The sequence below is a fragment of the Castor canadensis genome, chromosome 3, assembly GCF_047511655.1.
Source record: "Castor canadensis chromosome 3, mCasCan1.hap1v2, whole genome shotgun sequence".
Taxonomy (NCBI): domain Eukaryota; kingdom Metazoa; phylum Chordata; class Mammalia; order Rodentia; family Castoridae; genus Castor; species Castor canadensis.
The window spans coordinates 84022381-84041666 of NC_133388.1; the positions used below are offsets into that span (position 1 = coordinate 84022381).

A 19286-nucleotide genomic window follows, 5' to 3' on the forward strand; every position below is an offset into this window, starting at 1 on the left:
TATTGTATACTTCAAAATTTGTTAAGAAGGTAGATCTCATGTACTCTTACCACACATGCAAACACACACACACACACAGCAAGGGACACAGAAACTTTTGGAGGTGTTGGATATGTCTATTACCTTGATTATTGTGACCATCATGGGTGTTTATATATATCCAAACTCATTAATTTACACATTAAATATGTGCAGATTTTTGTATATCAATTTTGCTTCAAAAAAGCTACTAACCACAAAACAACAGAACTAAAACCCTCTATTCTCAGAAGGTCTGTGGTAGTTCCTATGTCTATTAGGATATTTTTGTCTATAAGCAACAGAACACTTCAAGTGATTGACTTAAACAAGGATATTTAGCATCTCATGAGCCAATGGCAGGGCAGTTCCAGCATTGACTAGTTTAATAAATTACATTATAATGGCCTCTAGATTCTTTCTGCTTTGCACACTTCAACATTTTTATATTTATTTTTTGGGTATTTTCTCAGTTGTAAGAATCTTGTACTGGGTCCAAGGGTCATGGACAATCATGACCTTGACTAGAAAAGACCAACTTTTCTCAGGTATCTTCTTAAGACTGAGGAGATGTTTTTCTGATCAAACAGCTCATGTTTCATGAGACACAAGTGCCTCATATGCTCAGGCCTAAAGCAACCACACGACCACTGGCAAAGGGAATAGCTGAGACTAAGCAGGGTTTTTCTGTAGGAGCTAGGACAAAGCACATGGATGTCCAGAGAAGGGTAGGTCTTTGTATACACAGCAGGGTCTGCGAGAGAGAGAGAGAGAGAGAGAGAGAGAGAGAGAGAGAGAGAGAGAGGGAAAGAGAGAGAGAGATTGTCCTGAAAAGAGGATCACAGTGACATTGACCCAGTAGTGAAGATTGGCCATTGGAAGAGACTGAAGATGTCAAGGGCAACACCCAGAGGTATATAAAGGACTATGTTCCTGGTCTACCCCCTAGGTAATTATTTGCTTCCCAAATAGGGAAGCAGCAGTAAGTGAGCGTTCTTTCCTCTTGTCCCGTCTCTGCTGTCAGCTGGTTTCTCGTGTGTGTACTGCAGTGAAGGTGAGGTCGCTCAACTCTCCTGCTCTTCCCCAGTTGTTCGGAGCTTCTGTCTCATGCTTCACAGTGGTGTGCAGTACCTTGGTTTTCTTCTCAGTTCTCCTACCTTGCATCCCACCATTTTCAAAGCCTCATGAACCTGTGCCTCAGTTGGGCATTCTGAGCTTCTGGCATCTCCCTCAGCTGTAGACAGCTGTTGCTTATACTTCAAAAGGGCCAGAATGCTTAAAAGGAGTTTCTCTTAGTTCTTCTTTCTCTAGGATTCCATGGTCCACTTCAGGGAAGTCTCTCTGCTTTCTGGTCCCACCCAAAATCCTCTGCATGATCCTTGGGTGAAGAATCTTTGAAAAGAAATGTTGGAGTCGAGCAGACAGTTTTTGTGACCAGTGCTCCTGGGATTCAAAGCTATTGTGCCACTTATGAACTGTTTTTGAGAAATGTGTTAATAATCGGGTGATCTCTTACCCCTTTCTAAGTTGTCTGTCTTCTCCTCTGACACTAGATTTCCTTCCAGAGTAAGGACAAACTAATTCTCCATAGTCTCGTGTCACTCATGTCATTAAGATTTGGGGTCAGCTATAATAATGATGCTTTTAATAGTTATTAGAAATTATGGGCATTTAATATATCTTCTGTGAGACTTCAAAGGGAAGTTATTGCTATGAAGTGCAGAATTTGGAAATACTTGATCTGTTACTTTTATTGTCTCTGTGATAAAGTACATCTGAGGAAAGATTATTTTGACTCACAGTTTCAGACATTTCAGTCCATGGTCCTTGGTTGTGTTGATTCTGGGCCCATGGTGAGGTAAAACATCATGGCAGCAGGCGTATGTGGAGGAGGGAGCTGATCATTTTATGGAAGAGAAAAAGCAGAGGTTTGACAGTTAATTGCCAGGGAAAATATAGCCCCAGTGACCTGTTCCCAGGGACCTACTTTCTCCAGTGAGATCCTTACTCCTAAAATTTCCAGAGCCTTCCAAAGTAGCACCACCAGCTGGGGACCAAGGCCCCAACACATGATCCCTTGAGGGGACATACCATATACAAGCTGTAACATTTGAATTCCTTGGTTTAGTTAACAACATGGAAATAGCTTTCCAGAACTTTTTTGAGATAGGATCTTACTATGTAGTTCAGTAGCTCAGAATGGCTTTGAACTTGTAATCCTGCCCATGTCTCTCAAGTGCTGGGATTATAAGCATGATCTACAGTGCCTGGCTCAGAACCTTTTTGTATATGTGTGTTTTCTTTAAAAGGATGAAGTAATATGGTACATACTGCTATGTTGTTCTGTGTTTTTACTTATGAATGGTATTAGGAACATCAATAAACAGAAACCACTGTATGTTCCAGACACAGGTGAAAAGTAAAGGGAATTACACAGCTGATGCAAAAGGTGAGGTGCCAGCATGATGACGAGGCAACCCAGAAATTATCAACAGTGGAAAAACGCTTCTACTTTCATAGAATTGAGGGGATGAAGGGAGGGTGGTATTAACAGAACTCAGATGCTGGGGCCATCCAGCAAGAGCCAGATCCAGGAAATGGCTGCATAAGTAGGGCTGGGGTCATAGGAAAATGTGGTGGAAGCTGGAGTCTCAGAAATGATGTAGCTACTGCTGGAGGTGTCCTTGCTGCAGAGACAGAAGGAGAAAGTAACCTGTTTTCTCCATTTCTTCTTTCCTTTGATTAAACACTGTGATCTAGGGAGTTTAGCTGTCTGTTATAAAGGGGGGATGGGACAGATGCTGAGAAGAAAAGAAAGGGACTTGAGAAAAAAAGGAGAATTGCTGTTACAATCCATCCTTTTTGTTACTTTTCCACCCTTCTACTCATATTTAGAGCCTCCCAATAAATTCATATTTCCGTACCCTAGAGGCAGCTGTCATTTATACAGAAAAATGTTCTCCTTCTTTCTTTCAAAATATAGGCAAAAAGTGACTGGGTTATCCAAGTCTATGTTCTTTAGATGAGATGTAGTCCCCTCTATTAGTTTTATATACCTATTTTTTTGCCAAGTCGTCTGAGAACTAAATTACAAAATTAGGACTGTCAAATACTTCTCAAATAAAATAGTAAAGAAAAGATAAAAATGGATATATTGTTGATATATACAGGCATATGTATAGGAAAGATACACTTAGCTGCTACAGTGCGTATTTCTGTAACTAGTCATGAGGCCATAGTTTATCATTTTCATTCACTATCTGTACCTACATTCTCTTATACTCCGTGTTCATTTTGCGCAGAGTGAGTCACATTTTTCTTCCTGAATCGTTTGGGTCTTTAGTGGTCCTGCCTTCATTGAATTGCTATAATCTTTCACTGACTCACTACTGGTCATGGTTGTCCTCTGAGGTATTCTGGTAGATTCTGACAAAGACTTTCCTGACCCTACTCTGCAGCAGCAATGTATTTCCCTTTGATAGATTGGCTAAGTCATCACAGCTGATAGAGTAACTGCTCCTGTAAATTGATGGCACAAAGTGCCCACGTTTTTCAGAAAGTAGTTTCAATTTATAATTTAGGGGGGATTATGTGCCTCTTTGTGGAAACTTAACTGTTTTAGAACCAAGATGTGTAAACCATCAGTACCCAAGGTTGCAATGATGGAATATATGCTGTGCAATAGTGACAAGCATCATTTCTGCTTCCACCTATTGATTTCGGGTCTATGTGTACTGATAATGGGAAAAATAGCACCCTATGTTTGTCTCTGGATCAATATACACTGCACTTTGGAAAATAGCACAACAATGTGGGTGAATCCCATACAAACCATCTTTTATCCTGTCGGCCAGCTGCTTCTTGACCATGGACTTATGATAAAATGAGGGAATAACATCAGTGCAAGCCCATTGCTGAGCCCTTCCTCACCTTTTTTGTTCTGAAATAGCAATGGAGACAAGAGTTTTTAGTTCAAGATTTTTCAGTTTCATGTGAGATACCTGCATGTTTCCATCCTCAGTCATACTTTCCATCTTCCAAATAATCTAACCTTAACAAAGTACTTGAGTTGTGCTTGCATTGAACAACTGGAATGGGCCCAGTAGCCTCTTCTAGGGACACTGTTAAACCAAAGAAAGGAGAATACCCTAGGGTCTCCCTTTCTTCTGCCTTAGGATGATTTACTATGGGGCAAGTAAGCATAATATCCTTGTGAGCAAGGACATTATCACAGATATGCTTCTGGGAAGCCCATGGGGAAGTGGGAAAGGCAGGATGAGAGAAGGGTAAGAGCCCAGCAAACTTCCTCAGAGGGCAGCTGTAGCTGCATCCTACAGGAAGCATCTGGAGTGTTGGCTGCTTCTCAGTTCCCTGACCTGAAGCTAAGGAGCTGGGTGCTGGGTTTTGTTACTCCAGTTCATCTCCTTACTGGTTAGGGGTGACTGCCCTCTCCTGAAAGTAAATTCCTAGGCATCTCTAGCTCTTTGGTAGGCAAAGTGGGCTCTGTTAGTTAAAACCTGAAAAGAATTTTCTGAAAATTAACTGCAAGTATTCCCTTGAAGTGAAATCACTTGGAAGTGTGTGTGTGTGTGTGTGTGTGTGTGTGTGTGTGTGTGTGTGTGTATGTCGGGGGGAGGGGTGCACATAAAAAGCACAAAAGAGGATTCCAAGGAGATCTGTGTGTAGTAATAACACTGTTGACTAAACCCATGTTTAGGTTATTGTTAGTGTGTTTCATTTTTTGAAAAAAAACTGGATGCCAGAGAGCAAGGAAATGGTTCCCTGTGAGATGGAACAGAGCAGAGGATGATGGTGAGTGATCTGAAAACACTCATTTGACCACCACAGCTTGTCATTAAAATCCCTCCCAATATTACATATGTTTCTATAGCCATTTAGTGGTTGTGTAACAGACCAATTTACAGATCTACATATCCATTTCTGTAATCTCCATTTTGTTACATATTAGCTCTTCCTTAGTATGAATATTATAAAGGAACAAACCTGCAACTAGAGTTTTATTTATCCCCTTAATGTTTTCTTTAGAGTAAATAGTGTCAGTATTAGTCAAAGGACATATAACAACATGTAAAATTCCTCATATGAATGTATGTCAGTTGTTTATAATTCACTGTTTGAAAATTGGAAGATATTTTACATGAAAATGAATATTATAATTGGTGTTTTGTTCTTAATAAATCTTGTAAGCCTATATTTAGCCTAAATACATCTAAACTGCTGAATAATAGTATGAATAACACATTTCTCTTGGCCTCTTTCTCTCTCACCTAAATCCACATCTACATGAAAGGCCATTGTCAAGCTGTGGAAGCCAAATAATTCTACCATTCGTTTAGATTTGAGGAGAAATTTACCATGGGCCAGAAGAATTTGCAATGAGTGTCCTTCACTGTGAGAAGGACATTTATATCTTGTGAAGGATTTTTTAGGTATCAGATATTTACTGAAGAATGTTTTAAAAGGAAAGGTAGAGTTAGTCCCATAAATGATGCTGTTAGGCATGCATACTTTATTTTTGCTCTCATCTAAGGTGAGTACTTGCATTTTCCAGGATGAGATTGGAATGCTTATATTCCAGAAGATGAGAAAAATTGACTTTTAAAAGATGCTAGTGAGTGCACATAAGATTTTGTAATCTTATGCACATTCTTGGTTTTTTTGTTCAATTATTAAATATAACACATGCTTTTAGATGTTATCTAGTACTGTTGAAATAAAACTACTTAAGAATTAGCCCACATGGATATAAACAGATAACCACTACTGGCTTGCCATCAAGTCTGGCTTTAGGTATCTGTAGCTTTAATTTGTTTTAGCAGAAAATAGTTCACTTGTTCATTTAAAAAACTTAGAATTTTTACATTTTCAAATAAATTGGAATTTACAGAAAAACTAGAATCCCCATGCACCCTTCTTCCATATTCCCCTAATAACATTTTATAGTATGTTACATTTATCACAATTATTGAACCAATACTGATCCTTTTTTAAAACTAAAGTCCAGGTTTTTCAGGTTTCCTTAGTTTGTATTTAATACGTTGTTTCTGTTCATGAATCCCACTGGAGAGTACAGTTAGTCATCATGTACCAAATTAGCCTCCTCTTGGCTGTGACAATTTGTCAAATGTTCCTTGTTTTTGATGACTTCAACAATTTTTAGGAACTCTGGTCAGGCATTGTGTAAGATGTCGTTCACCTGGGGTTTGTCTGATGTTTCCTTCGTGATTACACCAAGGTTGTGAGTTTTGAGGAGGTGGGCCAGAGAGGAAAAGTGCTATTTTTACAATCTCATATGAAGATTACATGATTTATAAGTGGTGACATGAACCTCGATCACCTAGCTCAGGTATTTTTCAGTAAGTTTTTACCCCACTTAAATTCTATAATGTTTGGAAGAAAGTCACTATGCACTCCTCACACTTTGGAAGTGAAGAGTTATTGCTACATGACCCAGCAATTCCTCTGGTGGTTGCATAGCCAAAGGAAAACAAGTCATTATTTCAAAGAGATTCTGCACTCCCATGTTTTATTGCAACACTATTTACAATAGCCAAGATATGGAATGAAACTAGGTGTCCATTGATGGATGAATAAAGAAAATATGGTACATATACAAAATGAAATACTATTCCTCCATACAAAGAATGAAATCCTGTCATTTGCAACAACATGGATGAAACTGGAAGACATTTTAAGTGAAATAAGTCAGGCATAGAAAGACCAATCCTGCACATTCTGACTTATAGGTGGAAGCTAAAAAAGTTGATTTAAAAAAATAGAGCGTAGAATGGTGATTAAGAGGGTGAGAAGTTGAGAGAGAATGAAGGGAGGATGGTTAATGGGTACTGGCATTCAGCTGGATAGGAGGAAGAACTTCTAATGTCCTACAGCACAGAAGGGTAATTAGGGTTGGCAATTAACTGTATATCAAAAGAGCTGGTAGAGAGGATCTTTGAATGTTTCCCAAATAAAGAATTGATAAATGTTTGTGATACATATGCCAATTACACTGATTTGGTCATTAAACATTGTGTACATGTATGGAAATATCACACTATCCTCCATTAATTTGTATAACTCAAAACAATCAAACAAAAATAAATAAGAAATGGAGTTATGCTTCATCTCCTCAGGGGTGTAATATTTACATAAATTTTGGGCTTTAGATGTTTCTCAATTTAAATGTACATTTTTTCAGAATTGTAGGTTTTCCCCTATAAATACAGATTTGAAAATAAGGAAAATATTAATTTCCCAACACTATTTCTATAAGTTGACATTTTTGTCACAGTGCCAAACTTTATTTATTTTTTATTGTTGCTCTGGGTGGGGGTACATTGTAGCATTTACAAAGGTTCTTACAATGTATCCTCCACTTCTCTCCCCCATTCCCCCTCCCCTGATTCCTGGAACAGTTTCAACAGGTATCATTTTTGCATCTACGTACATGGGTATACATTGTTTGCACCATATTCATCCTCCTACCCCTTTCCCTGCCACTTCTCCACTCCCACTAATGCCAACTCCCCCACAGAACCTGTTCTGCCCTCCTGTTCTCTGATTTTGTAGAAGAAAAAACATAAAAGATAAAATGAGAAGCATGATGTTTTGCTACTTTGAGATAAAGATAGCTGCTCAGGGAGCTTCCTTGTGTTGTTTCCATGCATGTATGTATTACAGCTCCAGTTGCTTCGCCTTGTCCAGTCCTCTTCACTTGTCCTTAATCAACTTCCCATAGTGACCTCTGCCAGTTTAAGATTACTATATTCACTCCTGTACAGTGAGCACATCAACCTCATTCAAGTTTTTGGCTTCCTTCTCTTGCCCTCTCTCTCCTTTGCACAGCTTCTCCTTAGTGTGACCCATGTCCAATAATATTACTGCATTTGTTTTAGGGTCTACAGTCCACATATGAGGGAGAACATGAGGCTTTTAGCCTTCTGAACCTGAATAACTTCACTTAAGATGATGTTCTCCAGTCTCATCCTTTTACCTAGTGCTAAACTTTAGATCACTTTCAAGACAGTTCTTGATATCTGGAAGACATTGATTTGAAAGGAGAATGTTTTCAACAATAAATTTATATATAATGTGAAGGCTGATCAATTTTTTCGATGTTTATCTCATGGATATATTTAATAGTGCAATGGATTGTTTGGTATCATATGCAAATTGCTAACTAGATTGATTGAAGAGAAAATCTTCATGCAGGAGAGATATTTTTCTTTATCCTATGCACACTTGTATGTTGTATAGCTTCATTACTTTGATGGGGAAGAGAATAACTTTTCTCTGATATATTCTGAGTTTGTATGGAGCAGAACTCTCAGGTAGAAAGTGATTTTACTCTTTGATTTACAGAGCTTTCGATATCCATCATAATTTCTGTCATATCCTGTGGGTATTACTTTGACCATTGCAGCCAGAAATCCTGATGTAATCAGTTCAGTCTTCAGGGAGTTCTTTGAATCAGAACCATTAGGAGTCTTTAAATGAGTCCTGCTAGCTGCTCTTGCCAGGCTGTGTTCACAGGTGAGTTTACATCAGTAATTAGATCTTTCACTCTTGGCGTTGAACAAGCAGTACTTGTCATAGTGGGAAACTGCAGGGTTTGAATTTATTTGTGAAATAAAGGAAGCAGAAAATGCAGACCTTACTTTAGCGATAAAGACTATTGAATATTGGCCTTTTTTATTTGCTGGAGAATAACATTTAATTTTTCATTTATAGATTTAAACAGAGAAGTACTCTATAAATGTATTTTCTGCTAAAGTAAAATTTTACAAATTGTTTTTACCCATCTTATATACTTGACCTTTTCCAAGTGGAGATTTTGGATATTCTGTCTCTGTCTCTCTCTCTGTCTCTCTGTCTCTTTCTCTCTCTCTCTCTCTTCATCCATCATCTATCTATGAAATGTTTATATGAGGGTGATGCATAGAATTGAAGGACGTAGGTGGAACTGTTGCAAACATTGAGAAGATGGAAGGAGAGTGAGGTGAACATATGGCTGTAACTTTAAGAGTTTGGTGTTGAAAATGTATTATGTGCTTCATCTTTGGGCCCAACCTTAATACAGTTCTAGTTATACAACAGACACATTTTTGTTTGATCTCAGAGTATATCCATGCTCTTGGTACATAGCACATAAAATTGTCTATGTATCTATCTAGGAAAAAGGTAATAGATCAACTATATTCACTTTTTAATCCATTTTTAATTGTCCCATTATTTCTTTGTTCAAGTATTTAAATACTTACTGTGTCCCAGGTACTGTTAGGTTAGAAACAGAGTAGTGAGCAGAAAGATACACAAGAAAAGGACCTTGTGAAGCTTACAGTCCATGGGGGAAGAGAGATTATAATAGCATAACCATACAAATATCCAATTAATTGAGACAAATGCCAATAACGTTCTAAAGAAGTGAATAGTTGGTGACACCAAGGTTCTAATGGACATAAGTAGAGTACCTAAAAGACATTCCCAAAGACTTGTATGCCTGGAGTCGAGAGTGGCCCTCAGAAGGCTGGGGACACACAGGGACTGAACAAGGTAATACATGGCTTGCTGGTTAAGGACTTGGAATTTTATTCTGAGAGCACTAGAGAAATACTGAAAGAATTTAAGCATAGGAGAGCTATCATCAAAGTTGTCTTTGGAAAGGTCACAGAGTTTCTGTGTAGACCATGACTTGAGGAGATCAAAACTGGCTTCAAGGAATTGTGTCAGGAGAAATGATGGCTGGCTGGTGTAAAAATTCAGCATAGAGGGAGGGAGGGAGATGGTTGGTTCTGACATATTTAAGAGGCAAAATTATCCGTTGCTAGTGGGTCACACCTGTAGTCTCACTATTCAGGAGGCAGAGATCAGGAGGATCGTGGTTCAAGCCAGCTGGGCAAATAGTTTGCAAGACTCTATCTGAAAATACCTCTCACAAAAATGGCTGGCGGAGTGGCTCAAGGTGAAGGCCCTGAGTTCAAGCCCTAGTATCACAAAAAAAAGAGGCAAAATTAGTAAGCATGATGATTGATTGGGTGGGAAGAGAGTGAGGGACATCAAGGAATACTCTCGGCTCCTTTACTTGAACAGTGGATAGATGAGTGGAAGTCTAATGTTGGGAGAAAACAGTGATGATGAAACAGGTTAAATATTGACAAATAGGTCATTCAACATCTATAACAATGATGTTTATGAAAAATGTTATTCATTGAACAGGAGTTCAATATTGAACTCAGGAGTATGTAGTCCACCTATTTCTATTTTCTAGTTCTAGTCCTGTATTGAGTTATGTGCCTCAAACATCTTAGGTCTACCAAGTGGTCTAAATTTTATTGACCTGCCATCATTTTACATGGGCAGAAAGGACCAGCTGACTCTTACTGTAGTATGTTTTGTGAAGCCCATGGATTTCTCTATGAGGTCACAGGGAGAAATTATTCTGTGATCCTCATATAGTTATCTGAGCAACTGCTATGTTCTTAATTTATAGCTATGAAACCATGAACAAGGATGAGGTTTTTTCTTTATATGATTGGCTATTGAAATGCTGGAAAGCTATTTTATCTCCCATACCTATCCAATCTATAAGACTTTGAGGTACACTGATCATGTTCTTACCTGCCTGCTTCTTTCAACTTATTTGGTTATACATTTCCTCTTGACTGACCATATATTTGTATCTGCCATAAATCTTTTCTGGAACAACTTAAAGTAAAAATAGTTAAACAGAAATCTGAAATTAAACCAGTGGTGAGTTTGAACAAATTAACTGGTTAGGCTTTGTTTCTTCATCTGTAAAAGTAGAGATTTGAACCAGATAAGCTTTTAAGATATAATTTTAGCTCTAAACTTTGTTTCTAAAGAAAATTACAGGTTCAGATTAGTGGTTCAGGTTTGAGATATCATAGACAGTACTTCAAATCTCTAAAACTGATTAAGCATCAACTGCCATTGCTTTGCTCATGGATACTGATTATTCAGAATATCCCTACTATTGAAAGTGATGAGGGCGCTGCTTTTGTCAGACATACTCTTTCTCAACTCTCTCTACAACATTGTGCACAAGATTGTTTTACAGTAACACCAAAAAACATTTCTCTTATTCCTTTTTTATTTTACTCTTTCTCATTTCCCCCTCTCCTTTTTATCATTCAATTGGTTTCATTTTTCTATTCTATTTTCATAAATACATATTAAGTACTTTGACCATATCATCCTGTATTACTCTTGCCTATCCTCCTCTCTTCCTACTGACTTCCTCTACCTGTCCCCCTTTACATTCGTGTTATTTATTATTTTATGGGTCTAGATCTTACACATAAGAGAAAACAAGGGCTGTCCTGTTTCTACCGATGTTCAGCTTACTTGCAACAATTTCAGGTATTGCCTTTGCTTACTGGCATGAGTCTCATGGTGAGGAAACTTTCTAAGAGTGAGTCTCAAATGTGTAATTGTCCAAGCACCTTAAAGAAGCTATCCCTCTGAGGGATGATTTAGGGCCCATGGTTTCATAGGAATGAAGCCAAAGGATTAAGCCCTAAGGTGGTGTCATTGGTTAGCAACATCACCTCACATTAGACAAAGACCAGTTGAACTTTCTCAGTCTGCAATCAGTCCAGGTGGTAGTCCATCTGATGCACAAGCTGGTACCATTATATCCACTGACTTTTCATGGATTTTAGACTTTTTATAGAGTTTCCCTGTACTATATGCTGTATGTATAATTGCCTTGTCTTTTAGGTGCAATTCATTCAATAAACATTTATTGATTAACTTTAGTATACCACACCCTGTGCTGTCAGTTTACAGAAATAAATGAGCCAGTACTGTTTAGCACCTTCTTAGTATTGTTTGGGAAGTTAGGTAAGTAGGTATAATGCCAGAGGGTGAATACTAATTAAGCTGTATACAAAGAAGAATGCAGTAGTAAAAGAAAGATGAGTTGTTACTAGTGTCTTGGGAGAGGAGAATGGAGCACCAGTATTGAGAACTATCTGGGCATTAGTTCATGAAAGACACATAAGATTAATCTTAGATTTCCTTCTAATACTGTATGTCTTAGCTAGGGCAGCAAAAACCCATAGTAACAGAAAGATGGGAATAATGATGGAAATTTTTCTGGGACTTAAGAGTGCCTGTACTTATAAGAATTTGCTAAAGCAGTTCAGTGCTTCAGTGAAGGGTAGAAGCAGTACAAACCTAGAGGAGAAATGGAGTTCATCGTGCGGTTGATGATACAATGCAGTGCGGACTGTGGCTCTGAAAGCCGACTTTGATTGCTCAGGGCCAAAGGCTGTAAAAAGATGAGAGCAGAATATAGTGAAATATATGCTACAAAAATTGCTAAAATATAGGAAAAAAAGTGAATTCTGAAGCTGAGAGGCAGGCAACATTTTAAGGAGCATTTCAAATAATCAAGGAAGGGCCTAAGGACCCCTCTGTTTTCACTTCCAAAGCACCAAACGTGAGATTCCTGTTCCTATATCATTACTAATTTATTTAGCTTCTACCAACGTCTACCTACAATAATGACTATAAAACCTGACATTTCAAAACCACAATGCAATGTCATCTTACCCCTTATGAGAATGGCTACCATAAAAAGACAAAAGATGACAAGCGCTGCCAGGATGTGGAGGAAACGGCACACTCCCACACTGTGGGGACTGCAAATTGGTACACTCATGGAAACTGTATAAAGATTACTTGAAAAGTTAGGAGTAAGAAGGTCTAGGGTCCTATTGCATAGTAGAGTGGCTGCAGATAACAGTTATGTACCGTATATCTCAAAAAAAGCTAAAAGAAAGTTCAAATGTTTTCAGCAATGAAGAAATGATAGATGTTTGATACAGATATGTTTAACCTGATTCAAATATTACACCATGTGTATAGATTTTGGAACATCAAATGTTACTGCATTAATATGTACCTTTTTTTGCTTTGTGTATATGTTAAAAATAAAGTAAGGTCAGGCATGGTGGTACGCACCTATAATCCCAGCTATGTGGGAGGTAGAGATTGGAGAACCATGATGTGATGCCAGCTCAGGCAACAAGTTAGTGAGACCCTATCTGAAAACAAACTACCAAGCCAAAAGGGATAGGGGTATGGCTCAAGTGGTAGAATGCTTGCAAGCATGAGGCCCTGAGTTCAAACCCCAAAACTGTCAAAAAAGTTTTAAATGTCATCCTAATTGAAACTCAAGTTTTTTATTCTTGTATGTCCCAGAATAGAAGGAAAATGGAAATATGCTTGCTGGATGTTAAGCTTTCCTCTCACCAGGGCCCGAGGACTCTGTGAGAGTGAGTGAGTGGTGTGTTCAGGTGTTCCAAAGGAGAGACACCCAGGGGAGTGAACCACTTGGTTCAGGATCACATAGATGCAGGAGACCTCTGATCAGAACACACATCAGGCTGAGGCATCACCTTCAGGATGATGCGTACTCGCTAGGTCCTCCTGGAGAATAACACAGCTGCCATCTTAGCGTCCTGTACTTTCAGAGTGCCAGGTAGCATACAAGATGCTGATGTATTTATTTTGTATACCCTACAATGTGAAAACCAAGACTTTGAGATTCTTTATAGCTTCCCGCTGGAGAACAAACAGTGTTCGAAAATGAATTATTTGGTCACTGTTACAACACTGATATGTAAGGGAGAAGAAAACAATTATCTATTGACCATTTGCTGAAAGAGTCCTAGAAGCTACAAGTCTGAGGCCAGCCCAGGCTATATGGCAAGACCCTATCCCAAAAACTCAAACCAAACCAAATAAAAAGCAAGACAAAACAAAAACCAAACCAAATCAATCCCCTTTCCCCAAAGCCCCAGAAATGGTAGCAATATATCAAAACATCCAAATTGTAAACATTAAAACATTGTATGAATTATCAAATTAAATTCTCCAGTTACACAACAAGGATCATCAAAAAACCAAAACCAACCAACCAATCAAACAAACAAAAAAAAATACCCTGAAATCTTCTCCAAACACAAAACAACAACAAAGAGCCCGGGAATGTAGATATAACTATTATTTCCACTTTCGATATGAGAAACTGAGACTCACAAAAGGTTGTTACTTGTGTGTTACGTAGCTACCAAGCTTAGAGTTGGAGTTTGAACCCAGGTTTGCTTGTTCAAGTTCATGTATTTTGTTTGGCCCGAATTTAAGTGGTAGTTGATACTAGATTTTAGGTGGTAGTTGATACTAGATTTTGTTTTAATTATATTTTCTTTTATCTACCTCTTTTCTTCCATCATAGGGTGCCACACCATCCTAGAACCTCATTTATACCTAATGCATGTTGTCTGCTCTTAGGTTGTGGAACAGTTTATGCCAAATATAGAATGATAATTAGTGTGATAAAGACCATTAATGTGATCACTATGTGTGTATAAAATTTAGAAGGAAACTTTTCTGCTTTGTACTGATTAGGAAAGGCTTGCTGCTCGGATCCTGAGAAAAAAGTTTGGAAATGACTAGACATTTAAGAGAATCCTGAGTTTTACTGGGCAGGCATTTAGGAGAAATATGGACGACTTTGGGTCTGACAAAGAAAGAAAGAAATTGGTCTGAAATTCCTGAAAACTGGTCATCATGAACTTGAATTAGAACTGCATTCTTTTTTATTGTTTTATTCTTTTTTATTGTCTTTTCAGTATTGACACTTGAGCTGGATAATTCTTTGCAGAGTGTATATGCATATACAAAAGTTGTCTCCAGCTATTGCCAAATGTCCTTATGGGGACAAAATTACCCTTAGTTGGGAACCATTTGTTTAAAGTTACCAAGTTTTTCCAATGATACCTTTATGTCTATTATATTAAAGTTGTTCAACAGTTCGTTCTGTGTGGTGTGAGAAGAACTGAGCCATGGGAATCTATTTGTACCCTGTAATTAGCATGAAAATTAGCATGAATCTACTCCCCTGCATGGAAGAAATGTTTAAAAGGAACTTAAACTTGGGAAGAGATAAGCCAAAAATTTGAAAGTATGGATAAGTAAAAAATAGTCCTTTAATGAAATCAACGTGCCACAAAAAGGATCATTACTAATGATTTCCATTTGGGTTATTCCTCCAGCCCCTGCATAAGTTATGCATAAAATTTGTTGAGAATATTATTGGATGATTTTCACTTAGCAATTTTCTCAAAGTCCAGATATAAAGTCTACTTCATTTAGTGCCTAATTGAGCATTTGGAATTTGGTTAAGGCCCGCCAGAGCTACAATTGTCACGCACCAGTCTTGACTCATTAGTTGCAGAGCAGCCTCTTTTAATTGACTGTCAGTTTCTGTATTGTTTTTATCCTCCTTAGCCAGGAATTGTCCCTGGCAATGTCTCCTGGACATTAGCCGTGAGAAAATACAGAGTGAGGATCCAGTCCTTCCAAAAGTTCTAGAAGTAACCCCAGAGCTCTCCTCCGAATTAATATAGCAGTTTTAAATACCAGGAACTCTCTTTTGTGGAAAGAGAATTAGTGCCTCTTCCAAACAGTTCAGGTTTTAAAAAGTTGAGTATTTTCCCTCTATTACAGAAGAATTATACACCCATGGTAGAAGAGGTAAGAAATGTATTATGAAGAAGAAAATGGTTGTCCATAATCATGTCATTAAGAGACAAACACCATTAAAATTTTAGATTATTTCCTCCTAGGATTTTACTATGCATTTTATACTAATGACATTACACTATAAAATATAATTTAGTATTCTTCTAGTTAGAACTTTAAAGTTTAGCTTTATATTATAGACTTGTTTCTCTGACATTTACAATCCTTAAAATCTTAGATTAGAGAAAGCAGGGTTGAATTAATCATCACAGAAAGTCTTTGCTATAGATAAATTCAGCATGATACCCTTTGTCCAGAAGAAAATTAAAACAGAGGTGGATGATTTTTCTCATATATGAAATCCATGTAAATTATTGATGCTGAGATATTTGCATGATTGGATTTGTTTCAGAAAGTTCCCTCTGGCAGAGTGGTGGAGTGGTGCCAGGCTGGACAGGGAGACCAGAAGGAAATTATATAATAACACAGGTGGGAAGTGATGAAGACCTAGTTGAAAACACTAATTGATGTTGGGGTGGAGGGGCTATGAGATTAAAAAACTATCCAGAATTTGCAAGTATCACTGACATTGGTACTTTCCTCTTCCTACATATGACTTTCATGAAAATTTCTTTTTATCCCATTCTGTAGGGATATGTTAGCAAACTCTGATTCATCCTAACAGATGACTCTTAGCCCAACCCTTTCTTGACCTTGAGCAGCTTTCTGTTTTCTTGATCTGGCTTCTCTTATTCCCTAAAGAAACAGATGAACGGACCAGGAGTGTATTACCCTTCAAACTTATGATGAAATATTTGTTCCCCATCTATTTAGTGGAGGTGGGAAGAAGCAACTTTTGATGCAAATTGCAGTCCTCTTCTGTATCATTTGATCCTTCCTTTTCTACCTCAACTTCCCTTAAAACAAAACAAAACAAAATGTACCTGCCTTGTTGTAGGAAATTATGAGCTGAGATAAGGGACACTGAAGCAGATTAGCAGGAAGCAACTTTTATTGTGCCGGCACAGATCCAGGGGACTCGAGCCCCGAGAACAAAGAGGTCTCACCTTCCCTTGCAAGCGGGTTACAGAAGCAAAAAGCAAAGCTCAACCCACATACGGCTGCATGTGACTCCATTGGCTATTTCATTTTCCCAGTGCTATGTTACCTTCATGTTTCAATTCTTTAAGTTTTATCTCTCTGCTTTGCCATCCCTTCCCCCTGTCTCATTGTCAGAACACAATCTGTCTGTTTCTTTTCTGCCCTCTCCCCCTCTTTCTTGCTACATTATTCCCCCTTTGATGCTCAGACCCACCCAGGGTCTAAGAGCATCATCTTGACTTAGAGGTTTGTATTTTTACAGCATCATTATATGTGTAGTTGTTTTGTCAGCAATTTGAGAGCTCTTGTGGTTTTATTAGTTATAATTTTACCAACAGCCTGCAGCCTGATGATGTGGTTGAACATGTATAGGGGTGCGATAGCCCCAGGACTTGTTTTTGTCCATTTAATCTTTCTTTATATATGGGACTCCTGATTTCTTTTTACCTTGTCTGAGGGGAAGCAAGAAGAAAGATTGCCGTATTAAGCCTAGCAGGTAAGATCTAAACCAGCTACTAGATAGCACTGTATACGCTTGCTTCCCATAGATCCAATATAGCCCCTAGGTGCCTATCAATCTATGTTTGTTGTAAGATTTTCCCAAGCTTTTCTGAAATTAGACAAGGGGCCAGTGGGTGGGGCTGGGGTTTTGTATGGCTAGGAACTCCCCATCATTTGGTCTCTTGAGCAGTGTCATTGTAAAACTTCTGTCCTAAACAAGTTAAATCCCCCACTGAGGTGGAGAATTAGCCTTCTGGGCAGGAGATACTATAATTTCCAATAATGGAAGTTTTTAAGAATCAGATGCCTTTTTTGTGTTTTGGAAAAGCAGTCTCATCAAAGGTTCTTGAGGGTTCAGCTAGCTCCCTTGCTTCCCAAGGCCAGTGATCTCCCATGTTGGTCCCAAACAAACATAGCATGAAGTGACATTCAGTGTCTGGGCTATAGACTCACCCAGTGAGAGGAACAAGATTTTAGCTTTGGCAGAGATGGAAAATTCACTCCTCACCTCCTCATAAAAGGAGTGAAAAACTTGTGTGAGGAACTCTCATGGGTAACAGTTACTAATCTGAGGTGCATCAGACTCTCAGGGTCAAGGCCCTTTCCATCTATCCTTATGTCAGTTATATGTCCCTGTGTGCTTAGTGAAATTTACAGGGTTATAGATGCCATGGGTGCAGTCAGGGGCAGCTTTTTCCTTGTGAACGAGAACTGCGTGCTTAGCCCTCTGTCATGTGGGCTATGGAACACAACTTCAATAAAGGCAATAATCAGAACCTACATCACCACCCAGCCAAGAGTGTGATATGTATATCCTGACACATATACTTTTAATTGGATGTATAGGCTCTTTCCTAAGTTAAACCACCACAGCTGTAGCCTGTGCCTCCGTGTCCACCTTGGTCTATAGCTGCGCATGCATCACAGAGCATTGACACTGGTTTATCAGGGCTAAACACTCCGGATCTCTAACCATTACTCCTGGGGTAAGTAAGTGGGGTTGAAGCAGATATGCTGATTACCATGGGAGCACACTAGATAGGCGGTGTGATTGTGAGTGCATGAGCCAATGACAGAGACTGCACAGGAATAGTAAGTATGGAAAAGCAAAAGTCCTAGTGACAACACTTCCTGCCTAGTAGTATGCATACATAAGTCACAAGATGAGGGCTCTGGGACCATGAAAAGAGGCCATATTAGTAAAAATAATTAGTAATTATGCATCCTGCCCAAAAGAGATAGAAGAGAGCTAATAAATCCAGTCAGTGGAGGCAGTTTCTGCCAAACCTATGGTGAAGACTAGGGTGAGAACTATAGCAACAGATACAGACAAGGAGTGACAATACATTACAGTGAAATAACTGGTGTGGAAAACAGTTCATTTGTCTCATTGGAGAGTTGACTCTTCAAGCTTCAGCCATGTGTAGATTAGTCAGCTTCCTGGGGTGACTACAGCAGGGCTGTTGTCCTACCATTCTTGGTCCCCTGTTGTTTCTTGGGAAGCAGAGTCCTGCTGAAGGAAGGTGCTAATGTTCCAGAGGGTGATTTTACATGGTGAAGCTGGATCAGGGATGCATTCCCACTCAAGAGAAGCTGGCTTGACTCAACTGTGATGGATCCAAGGAGCAATCTCTGCTACTCTACCTGTAGTGGGGATAGACAAGACAACAACAATAGGGCCCCTCTAACGGGATTTTCATGACTGGACATTTTATTCTTTTATCCAGACAATGTCTTTTTTTTTTTAACTGAGTAGAATTACCATGGCAACAATATAGTATCAGTATATATGTCCAAGAAAATACGTTGTTTTAAAAAAAGTTAAAACCACTATCATTAAGTATTAAAGGACATGTTTAGAGACAGCAAAAATAGTCATTTTGTCTCTAAGCAGAAAATCCTGTCTAAAAATATGAGTTTGTATCTGGAAGGGCTTTAATGCCAGATGGCCACACGTGTATAAGAAACACTTCCTCAATCCTCTTGGCCTTGGCTATTTTTGAGAGATCTGGCATGAGTAACTCCATTTGAACTTTGATGGAATCCTCCCCTTTTCTCCAAACTGTTTGTCTCTGAGCAGCCTCTTTTGTAGA

At 38.6% G+C, this 19286-nt stretch overlaps 1 protein-coding gene and 1 long non-coding RNA gene across 3 annotated transcripts in view; both read left to right on the top strand.

Moving 5' to 3' along the window:
* LOC141410465 (inhibitor of Bruton tyrosine kinase-like) overlaps positions 1–19286 on the top strand; it is a 973048-nt gene that overhangs the window by 635209 nt on the left and 318553 nt on the right. The gene's annotated exons all lie outside the window — the stretch shown is intronic.
* LOC141421235 (uncharacterized) overlaps positions 15849–19286 on the top strand; it is a 75502-nt gene continuing 72064 nt past the window's right edge. Inside the window, exon 1 of the long non-coding RNA XR_012445863.1 lies at positions 15849–16080. This is a non-coding gene — a long non-coding RNA (uncharacterized lncRNA). The remainder of the gene's footprint in view (positions 16081–19286) is intronic.